Source organism: Populus nigra, chromosome 5, assembly GCF_951802175.1.
Source record: "Populus nigra chromosome 5, ddPopNigr1.1, whole genome shotgun sequence".
Classification (NCBI taxonomy): Eukaryota; Viridiplantae; Streptophyta; class Magnoliopsida; order Malpighiales; family Salicaceae; genus Populus; species Populus nigra.
Genome location: NC_084856.1, coordinates 5867335 through 5877067, shown reverse-complemented (window position 1 = coordinate 5877067; position 9733 = coordinate 5867335).

Genomic DNA, 9733 nt, shown 5'->3' with positions numbered 1-9733 from the left:
ATGTACACCCCCTAATTGGCCCCACGGTCCTGGCAACGACCAGTCTCCTTCTCTAGCGCTACCTCTATTTTAAATTTATTGTATTTGAAAGTACAAATGTTTGGATTTGTAATAAACATTTGATTTTTATATTATTTTAATTTATTTGAATTATTTTTATACTTCTGTTCAACATATATTTTTTTTAAATATTACTGACGAGATTACCAATGGAACAACTTCGTCGGTATATTTTAGAAAGAGTTAGAAAAGAATTACTACAAATATCATTGTTACTATTAACTCACTGATAAAATCACAGATGATATTATGTTGGTGATATGTTATATTTACCGATGGATATACTGACGAACAAATAAAAACATGAATATCATGCACGATGAGCTGAAATTCTCGGACTTAGCTTATCACAATCTTTGAGTCAACCATATTGACATCCAAAAACTTTTCTACTATGAACTTCTTCATAATATCATCTTTAGCCTTATACTTTTTATAGAAGACTTCTCAAAGTTTCTTTGCATTATTGGTGAACTATACACACTTTCTCTCCAATTTATTGAAGAAGTGGTTTTTTGCACACAAAATCATTGTGTTTCCCATCATCCATAGCTGGAACTTTAGTGGGATCATATTTATCATTTGATAGTTTTGGTGTTGTTTCAGTCAAGAATTTTATCAAGTTCAAGGTGGTCAAATAGAACAATATTTTTTGCTGCCACCTTTTAAAGTTCAATCCATTAAACTTTTTATATTTATCAACATGCATCATAGAAGGTGATGGTGGGATCATACTACCAAAATAGTACTTGCTGAAGTAACAAAGGTTAGAACAACCTATTCTTAAGTTGAAATCATGATAAAATCTATATATATAAAAAAGTAATAGCCAAATATATTTCTACATAAATATTTTTGGCCTCTCAACAAGCAAAAAAAGTGATATAATAAAACAACTTAATAAACAAAAGTATTGAAATCACGCAAGATAATATTAATCATTTTTGTTTATTTTAGTTTAATAAGATTTTAACATACATCATATCATAAAAATTTATTTTAATAATTAAACAAAAAGCATGAATATACCATTTAAGATAATATATATATATATATATATATATATATATATATATATATATATATATATATATATCATGTAGAAACTAAATAAAAACCAATCATTTAAAAACTTTGGTTTAAAGGGTTATTAGACATGCATCTATTCATACAAAGTGATTTAAATAAAAATAGAAAACTTGATAAACGATAACAATTTAAAATTTCTAGCAACCTTCTAAAAGACATAAAACAAGATATATAAACTCAACAAATACTAGTCAAGAACAAAGTCTTAGGATTGTTGTCCAGGAAATAGGTCACTGAGCATAGATATATAGTTTATCATTGCAAGATTATTAAATAAGCATGCAATTTTGTATATCGTGGCAAACTCACAAACAAGTCATAATATCATATAAAGACTCTCACATTTATACTATGCATATACCCAAATTAGCTTAAGATATTGAAATACAATCCTAACATGCATAATATTGTATTATATTAAATTAAACTAAACTAAAGTACTTATCGAAGAACTTTAAAAAATGATCAAGTTTTGTTGTTGTCAAGGACTAATTCTTTGTTTTTAAAATTTTATTGTTGCCCACATGGTGCAAAATGATGTTTGCAATAAGTCTTTAAGGATCCTAACAATACCATATTGTTTAGATGCATTTCTAAACAAAGTCTATGAACTAAAGATAATATAGCGCAAATGTCTTTTGACAAAGACGAACCTAAGTTCTAGAGTTGGGAGAAAAATCAAAGCTTAAAAAATAGCTAAAAAGGGAGAAAACACTAAAAATATAAGTTTGTAAAATCTTGAAAACAATGTAGAAAACTCTACATTCACCCTCTTTTTATAGTGAATTTTGTAACCAAAACAAATAAAAAATCAAATCTAGTAATTACCATAATTAATTCCCACCATTACAAGTTTTGATTACTGTTATTAAACCAAAATTAAACCTAAACATTATGGTTTCAAAATTTAATATTTTTTAGTTGAAAAAACTAATTAGGTTTAAAGAAACTTTTTTCAAAGAAAACTAATCATATTCAAAGGCTAAACAGAATAGAACAATAAGTTTGCAAAAAATAATTCTTTATAGGCTAAAAATTATTTTATAATAAATCCAAATCTAATATAAAAATATGATAGCAAAAAACAAATTCTAACCCAAACTAATGACCTAAAATCTGATGCCTGGGCTCAGCCCATGCCCGAGTCAAGCATGCTTATAAGTTATACCTTTACCACTTTACTTAGGTTTATTTATGAAACTTTAACTTTCCACTAAATAAACCACAATATATCCTTGTATTGTTTTTAAGTAGGATATAGGGTTCATAGTAAACATACCAACTAAAGGTTTTTTAGATCAACTTCTCATTCACACACAATTTGTTTTAATCATGTTAATATTCTATGTTAAAATCATTTATGTATGAGAATAATTTTTAACAAAATTTTAAACTCAAAAGTTAGTGAAGCCCACTTTAAATTTGATTTTAAATATGCATCTTTAACCTAGGTTTATTAAATTAATACGAACAAAAAATGCCTAATTACAACATCTAAGTTGTTTTGTTTGAATCAAATGTCAAAGAAATTTTTTTTACAACAAGTTGATTTTCTATTATTATTGTTATGATGCATACTCGAGCTTAGTTTATTTAGATGTTTTTGAAACTTTTTTTTATTGATAGCATATCAGAATCGTTGTTGGCTATGTAATCTTAGGCTTTAGTTCTTAATCAATTGGATGTAAATTGGGGGTGATGTAGTTGGGCCTGCGATCGCAAGTGATTTTAAACAATCAGGTGTGGGTTTACCATAACTAGATAAGGATCTGCCTAAATAGATTACATGGATGACATAACAGATATATTTATGGACAAGTAGAACATGTTTAGACTCAAGAGGAGGTTTGGTTGCACTAGACTAGAATAACAGCTCAAAAGTATCATAACTTTTGATTTAACTATTGATTTATGCTTAAATTTTGATAGAAGTTTTTGAAAGTTGTTTTCACTATAGTAGCCACTGCGTCGCTATGCGAACTATCGAATTTTAAGATATGAAAACTTTCACTAAGGCATTTGGTTTTGGTAGTTTTGTGATTTTACTTGTTTTTTTTTATTACATGCTATTTTTTGATTTTATACTTCTTTCCTTTGTAATTACAAGTTTTTTGTTTTATTTCCTAGTTGAGGTAAGGTTTTTGACCTATTTAAATCTTTGTAAACCTCCTAAAAAGGCAAACTTGATTATTATTATTTTAAGAGAATAAATCTATGAATTTAGGGCTCACATATGCAACCCCTTTCACCTATGAAAAGTTACATGTTTTTTGTTTAATTGTTATCTTCAACTTTTATCTGTATCAATTGGTATTAAAGCATAACAATCCCAAATTTATTGCGAGTTGTGTGCTATAATCTTGTGAAAGAGAATTTGTTTGCTGCTGTGTGAGTTAATAAACCAGGTAGAAAAAAAGTCATGGAGCAAGGCATGGCTAAGAAGGGGATGAGAAGCCTCCACTTTAAGAGAGGAATGTCTAAAAACTCATCATCAAAGACATACAAAGGTAAATCAAAGAATTAACATGTAGCGTGAAGGATAGGAAACTACAAGATTAAGGGCAACATGATTAGGACCAGAAGAGTGATTATGGGTCCCTGGCTAGTACTGGAAATCAAAAGCAGTTTTAGAGGAGACAAACTTCTAAGTAAGAAGAGAACAAGTCTTAGGATTTTGGATTTCATATCAAAATTCCTGAGTTTTTAAGGGCTTAATGATTTGAAGAATTGATAAACTGGATGAATGGGATTGAAATAATTTTTTTAATATAAGGATGTGCATGAACAAATACGAGAGAATTTGATCGCAATCAAATTAAAGGGCATGACATCTTCTTGGTAGGAGTATTTCAAGGAAAAAATGGAGAGATAAGGAAAAGCTAGAATAATGACGGGGACAAGATGAAGAAAAAGATGAGAGAGTACTTTCTTCTTTTTAGCTACTCTCATACTTTATACTAGAGGCTCCATATGATGAAACAAAGAGGCAAATCGATCTATTAATGAATATACTAATGAGTTTTATTAGCCAATTTCAAAGAATCATCTGGCAGAAACAAAGGAGTAGCTAGTGGCACGATACTTATAGGCCTGTAACAATTTATTTAATATGTATTATGTCTTCAGGTATTATGGATAATGTTAAAGGTGTATCAGAGGGCGTTAACAGTGAAGAAACAACAAGATATGAAGATTGTTAGTTGAAATTTCTAGTTAAATAGAATAACAAAGAACGTGGTAGTGATCCAAGACAAACCACCATCCAAAGTAGGCCAAACCAATAAAATCAATGGGTAACAGGTCAACATTTTGCCTTTAGACTTCACTATTTTAGATGTGGTGAATTAGGACACCGAATTAGCAAGTGTAGCAAACTAGAGAGTTGTCTAGAAAGACTCTGCTAGTAGAAGAAGAGCCTATAAATTTTACTAACAATAAGAACAATTCAAATAATGATAGGGGTGTTCTGCATAGAGATGGTGGTATAACCTTATGATTAGAAGGAATTTTTTAGCACTTAAAGGTGAATGGAGGCGTAACAATATCTTTCACTCTACATACACCAATAAAGACAAAGTCTATAGTTTAATCATAGACAGTGGGAGTTGCGAGAATGTGGTCTCTAATGAGGCAGTAAGGAAACTTTAGCTAGCAACTAAAAATCACCTTAATCCCTACAAGATGACATGGTTGTATAGAGATGTCACAGTAATTATGGATAAATGCTGCCTTATTTCTTTTTTGATGGTAAAAAATACTTTGATAGTTCTTGGTGTGATGTGGTATTAATGAATACTTATCACATTCTGTTAGGGAGGTGATGACAGTTTGATAGGAGTATGGTTTATGATGGTAGGAAGAACATTTATACCTTTAGCATTAAAAGGAAGCGTATAGTTTTGGCATCTATAAGGGAAAAGATGGAGATAAAAGCTATTGGTGGGAAGAATTTGTTTTTCTTATCACAATTTATGAAGGAAATAAGAAGTGAGGGAGTGGTGTTTGCCTTAATTCCTAGGAGTACAATTATGGAGGAGGAAGAAGAGGATGATAATTCCATAAAGGCACGAGGTGTGTTGGTCGAATTTTCAAATTTAATGCTAGATGTGTTGCCCTAAGGTTTACCTTTTATTATAGAGATATAGCACCAGATTAATCTAATGTCAGATTCTAGCCTATAAAATAAAGAAACTTATAGATTTAGCTTTAAAGAAACCATAGAGTACAAAGACAAGTAGAGGAGTTGCTAGAGAAAAGGTATATCTAGGTAAGTATGAGTCCTTGTGTCATGCTGTCACGACCAAAAGATTGATGTCTTATCCCAAGTGCAGGAGTGTCAAAGTAATAAATAACCCGGCAAGACCGGGGTCGAACCACAGAGAGGTTAATTGTATAAATTATAAATAACAATACAACAACAACAACAACAACAACAATAACAATAATAGTAATAATAGTAATAATAATAATAATAATACTCAGTACGTGGCATTGTTATACCTGAGAATGATCTAAAAGATCGGGTCACAGGTTTCCAGCCTATATACTGATTTTATGAAAAGATCAAAGAGATATATTATATAATATAAACAGATTTCTGATGCGAATGAACAAGGCAAGACCAACAATGTCAGGATCCTTGATCACACACAGAGCATACTTAACGTACATAACATATAACAAGAATGTAAATAATAATAATAATAGTAGTAGTAGTAGTAGTAATAAAAAGAAGAAGAGGAAGAAATTAATGTGAACTTTGAGATGGAAGATTAATGTAAGGATTAAACAATGATAAAAACAAATGTCAAGGTTAGAGGATTCACTAATGGTATTTCAAATAAATATAATATAAACTCTTTTTATTACTAAACTAGAAACCACACACAAAGGAGGTTCTAATCGGATGATTTATCATTAATGGCTCATTATAAAGTATTAACATGATCATATTAATTATCTTGTCTAAGTAACACCATACTTATAAATATCATCAGGCATTCATGTTGTTAGCTTATGTTAACAACAAATCAAGTTCTTATCATAACAACGATGTCGGCCGAAAACTATGAAGGATCAAGCATTCGATGTACCAAGTGTTATACAACATAAATCTAGATTAACCATTTAACAAGCAAGGTATTAAGAATTAGTAAGATAAAAAGATAAGACATGCTAATAACAATTTATCTTGGATATAAACATTAAAGTCCATGTTGAGTTTATATTATACCTTATTCTAACACCATTAGTAAAACCTTTTCACCTTGACATAATTAACTTAGCTAAACATAATGAAGAAGAAAAACATAAATAAACAAGATAAGAACATGATTATGATATAAGTTAACTAAGTATATGAAAGGAAATGAAAAAGCATAAACAAGAGATTAATATAACATGAAAGAAAACTTGAACATTACAAAGATATAAAGAGAGAAAGCAAGAAGATGATTTTGATCTGAAAAATAATATGACTAAATACATGGCAAATGCCTCCTTTTATAGGCTAAGATTCAGAACTATTGATTGGTAGGCAACCATTGATTTGGTGGCTGGTTTTTGACATTGTTGGCTGCTTGTTCTTGATATTGTTGGCTGATTTTTGATATTGTTGGCTGCTGGTTCTTGATATTGTTGGCAGATTTTTGATATTGTTGGCTGGCCAAAACGTCATTGCTAACATCAGAATTTGAGCCCTTTGTTTCATGAAATCTATGGGAAATTGTCTCAGCTTTCCAGCAAAAAAAACCAGAGCTCATTTGGACTTCTAGAACTCAAGATATGAGCTGAAAACCGAACAGTGTTTGAGTTGCAGGACAGGTTCCGACTTCTCCGTTGTTGCTAAGATTTGAACTTGAAAACGGCAGAATTGAGTCTTGGACCCTTCATGAAAGTTTTAGGTCTATGTCTTATCTTTCCATCCATATAAAGTGGACCTAAATCCGAGTTCTACAACTCCAGTTATGATCAAATAACCGAATGGTGTCCCAGTTTGGAATTGAACCAGCATCTCTTCTCCTAGCCTAGTCCTCCTTTTGTCTCTTCACTTTCAATAGTTAATCACATCAATCAATCCTTTGAATTATGAGATATACCTGCATTCAAAACAAGCATTTACCATAAATTAAAGATATATTATATTATTAGACTTGTTATTATAAAACATGCTTTAGTTAGGGAATTTAACGATACTTTAGTGCAATACGATGATATAAAGCCTTAATGAGAATGCACTTTTAAGTACTAATCACATGCCAAACCTTTTAGTCCTAAAAAATGATAGGTCATGATGTGTGTGTGCAGATAACTAGGCCATCAATCGGATCATAGTAAAATATAGGTATCGCATATCATATATAGATAACATGTTAAACTAGTTGGCAGGGTCTAAGGTATTCTCCAAGATTGATCTCAAGAATGAGTATCGTTAGATCAGAATCAGAATCAACTAGGGGATGGATGGAAGACAACCTTCAAAACTCATGTATTAAGGTCATTTATGGGTAGATTTGTCATCATCTATTTCGATGACATTCTAATTTATAGTCCTACTCTAGAGTCTCATTTAGAGCATTTATGATTTGTTTTCAATACTTTAAGGAAAGAATAATTGTATGTCAACCAAAAGAAGTGTAATTTTTTCACTAATACTATTTTGTTTTAGATCCTAGCTTTTGACAATTTTCACAAGTTTTGCAGAATGCATGCGTGTCTTTGAACATGGTGGGCCAATAAAATCCACATTGTAAGATTTTTGCAGTTGTCTTTCTTGATGAGAAATGACCCCCACATGCCTCAGAATGACAAAATTTAATGACACTACTTACCTCATTGTCGGGAATGCATCTTCGAAATATTTGATCAGGACAATATTTGAACAAGTAAGGGTCATCCCAATAAAAGTTCTTCACTTCGTTCAAGAACTTTCTTTTGTCTTGGGTACTCCAATGAGCTGGCAAATGTCCTGAAACAAGAAAATTAACTATATTAGCAAACCAAGGCATCGTAAAGACAGAAAGTAAAGATTCATCAGGAAAGTAGTCATTGATTGGTGTGATGTCAGATCTCGAATCAGTTGTCAATCTTGACAAATGATCCGCGACAACATTTTCGGTGCCTTTCTTATCCTTGATTGTGATATCGAATTCTTGAAGTAACAAAATCCACCGCACCAATCTAGCCTTAGAATCCTTCTTAGAAAGAAGATATTTCAACGCTGCATGATCGCTAAAAACAATAACAGGTGAGCCAACAAGATAAGATCTGAATTTTTCACATGCAAATACTACTGCAAGTAATTCCTTTTCAGTGGTGGTGTAATTCATTTGAGCACTATTTAAAGTTTTACTTGCATAGTAAATCACATAGGGTTTCTTATCTTTTCTTTGTCCTAAAACAGCACCCACGGCATAATCACTAGCATCACACATTATTTCAAAAGGTAATGACCAATCAGGAGGTTGAATGACAGGAGCAGAAGTAAGCAAGTTTTTAAGTTTAACAAAGGCTTCTTCACAATGTTCAGTCCATTCAAAAACATTATCCTTTGTTAGAAGGTTACACAATGGCTTAGATATTACACTAAAATCTTTGATGAACCTTCTATAAAAACCAGCATGTCCTAAGAATGATCTAACGTTTTTAACAGATTTTGGTGTTGGCAAGTTAGCAATTAACTCGATTTTAGATTTGTCAACCTCAATTCCTATTGATGAAACAATATGACCAAGTACAATGCCGTTTGTTACCATAAAATGACATTTTTCCCAATTTAGCACAAGATTCTTCTCTTCACACCTGTTCAAAACCTTTTCCAAGTTAGTTAAACAATCATCAAATGAATCACCAAAAACAGAAAAATCATCCATAAAAATCTCAAGAAAACGTTCAACCATATCACTGAATATGCTAAGCATGCATCTTTGAAACGTGGCTGGTGCATTACATAATCCAAAAGGCATCCTTCGGTATGCAAATGTACCAAATGGACATGTGAAAGTAGTTTTCTCTTGATCTTCAAATGCAATTTCAATTTGGTTGTAACCCGAATAGCCATCTAGAAAACAATAAAATTCATGACCTGCAACTCTTTCTAGAATTTGATCCATGAAAGGTAAAGGAAAATGATCTTTTCTAGTCATTGAATTAAGTTTTCTATAGTCAATGCACATGCGCCAACCAGTAATAGTCCTAGTTGGAATTAACTCATTCTTCTCATTTGTTATCACAGTAACTCCAGACTTTTTAGGTACAACTTGGGTAGGACTTACCCATTTGCTGTCAGAAATAGGATAAATGATTCCATTATCTAGAAGCTTAATGACTTCATTCCTCACTACTTCTTTCATATTAGGATTAAGCCTTCGTTGCATTTCTCTAGAGGGTTTAGCATTTTCCTCCAAATAAATCTTGTGTGTGCAAATCAAAGGACTAATTCCTTTTATGTCAGCTATGGTCCATCCTAATGCATTTTTGTGCATTTTCAGAGTTTGTAATAACTTACCTTCTTGATGAACATTAAGTTTGGAAGAAATTATTACCGGAAAAGTTTCATTTTCTCCTAAAAATGAGTATTTGAGAT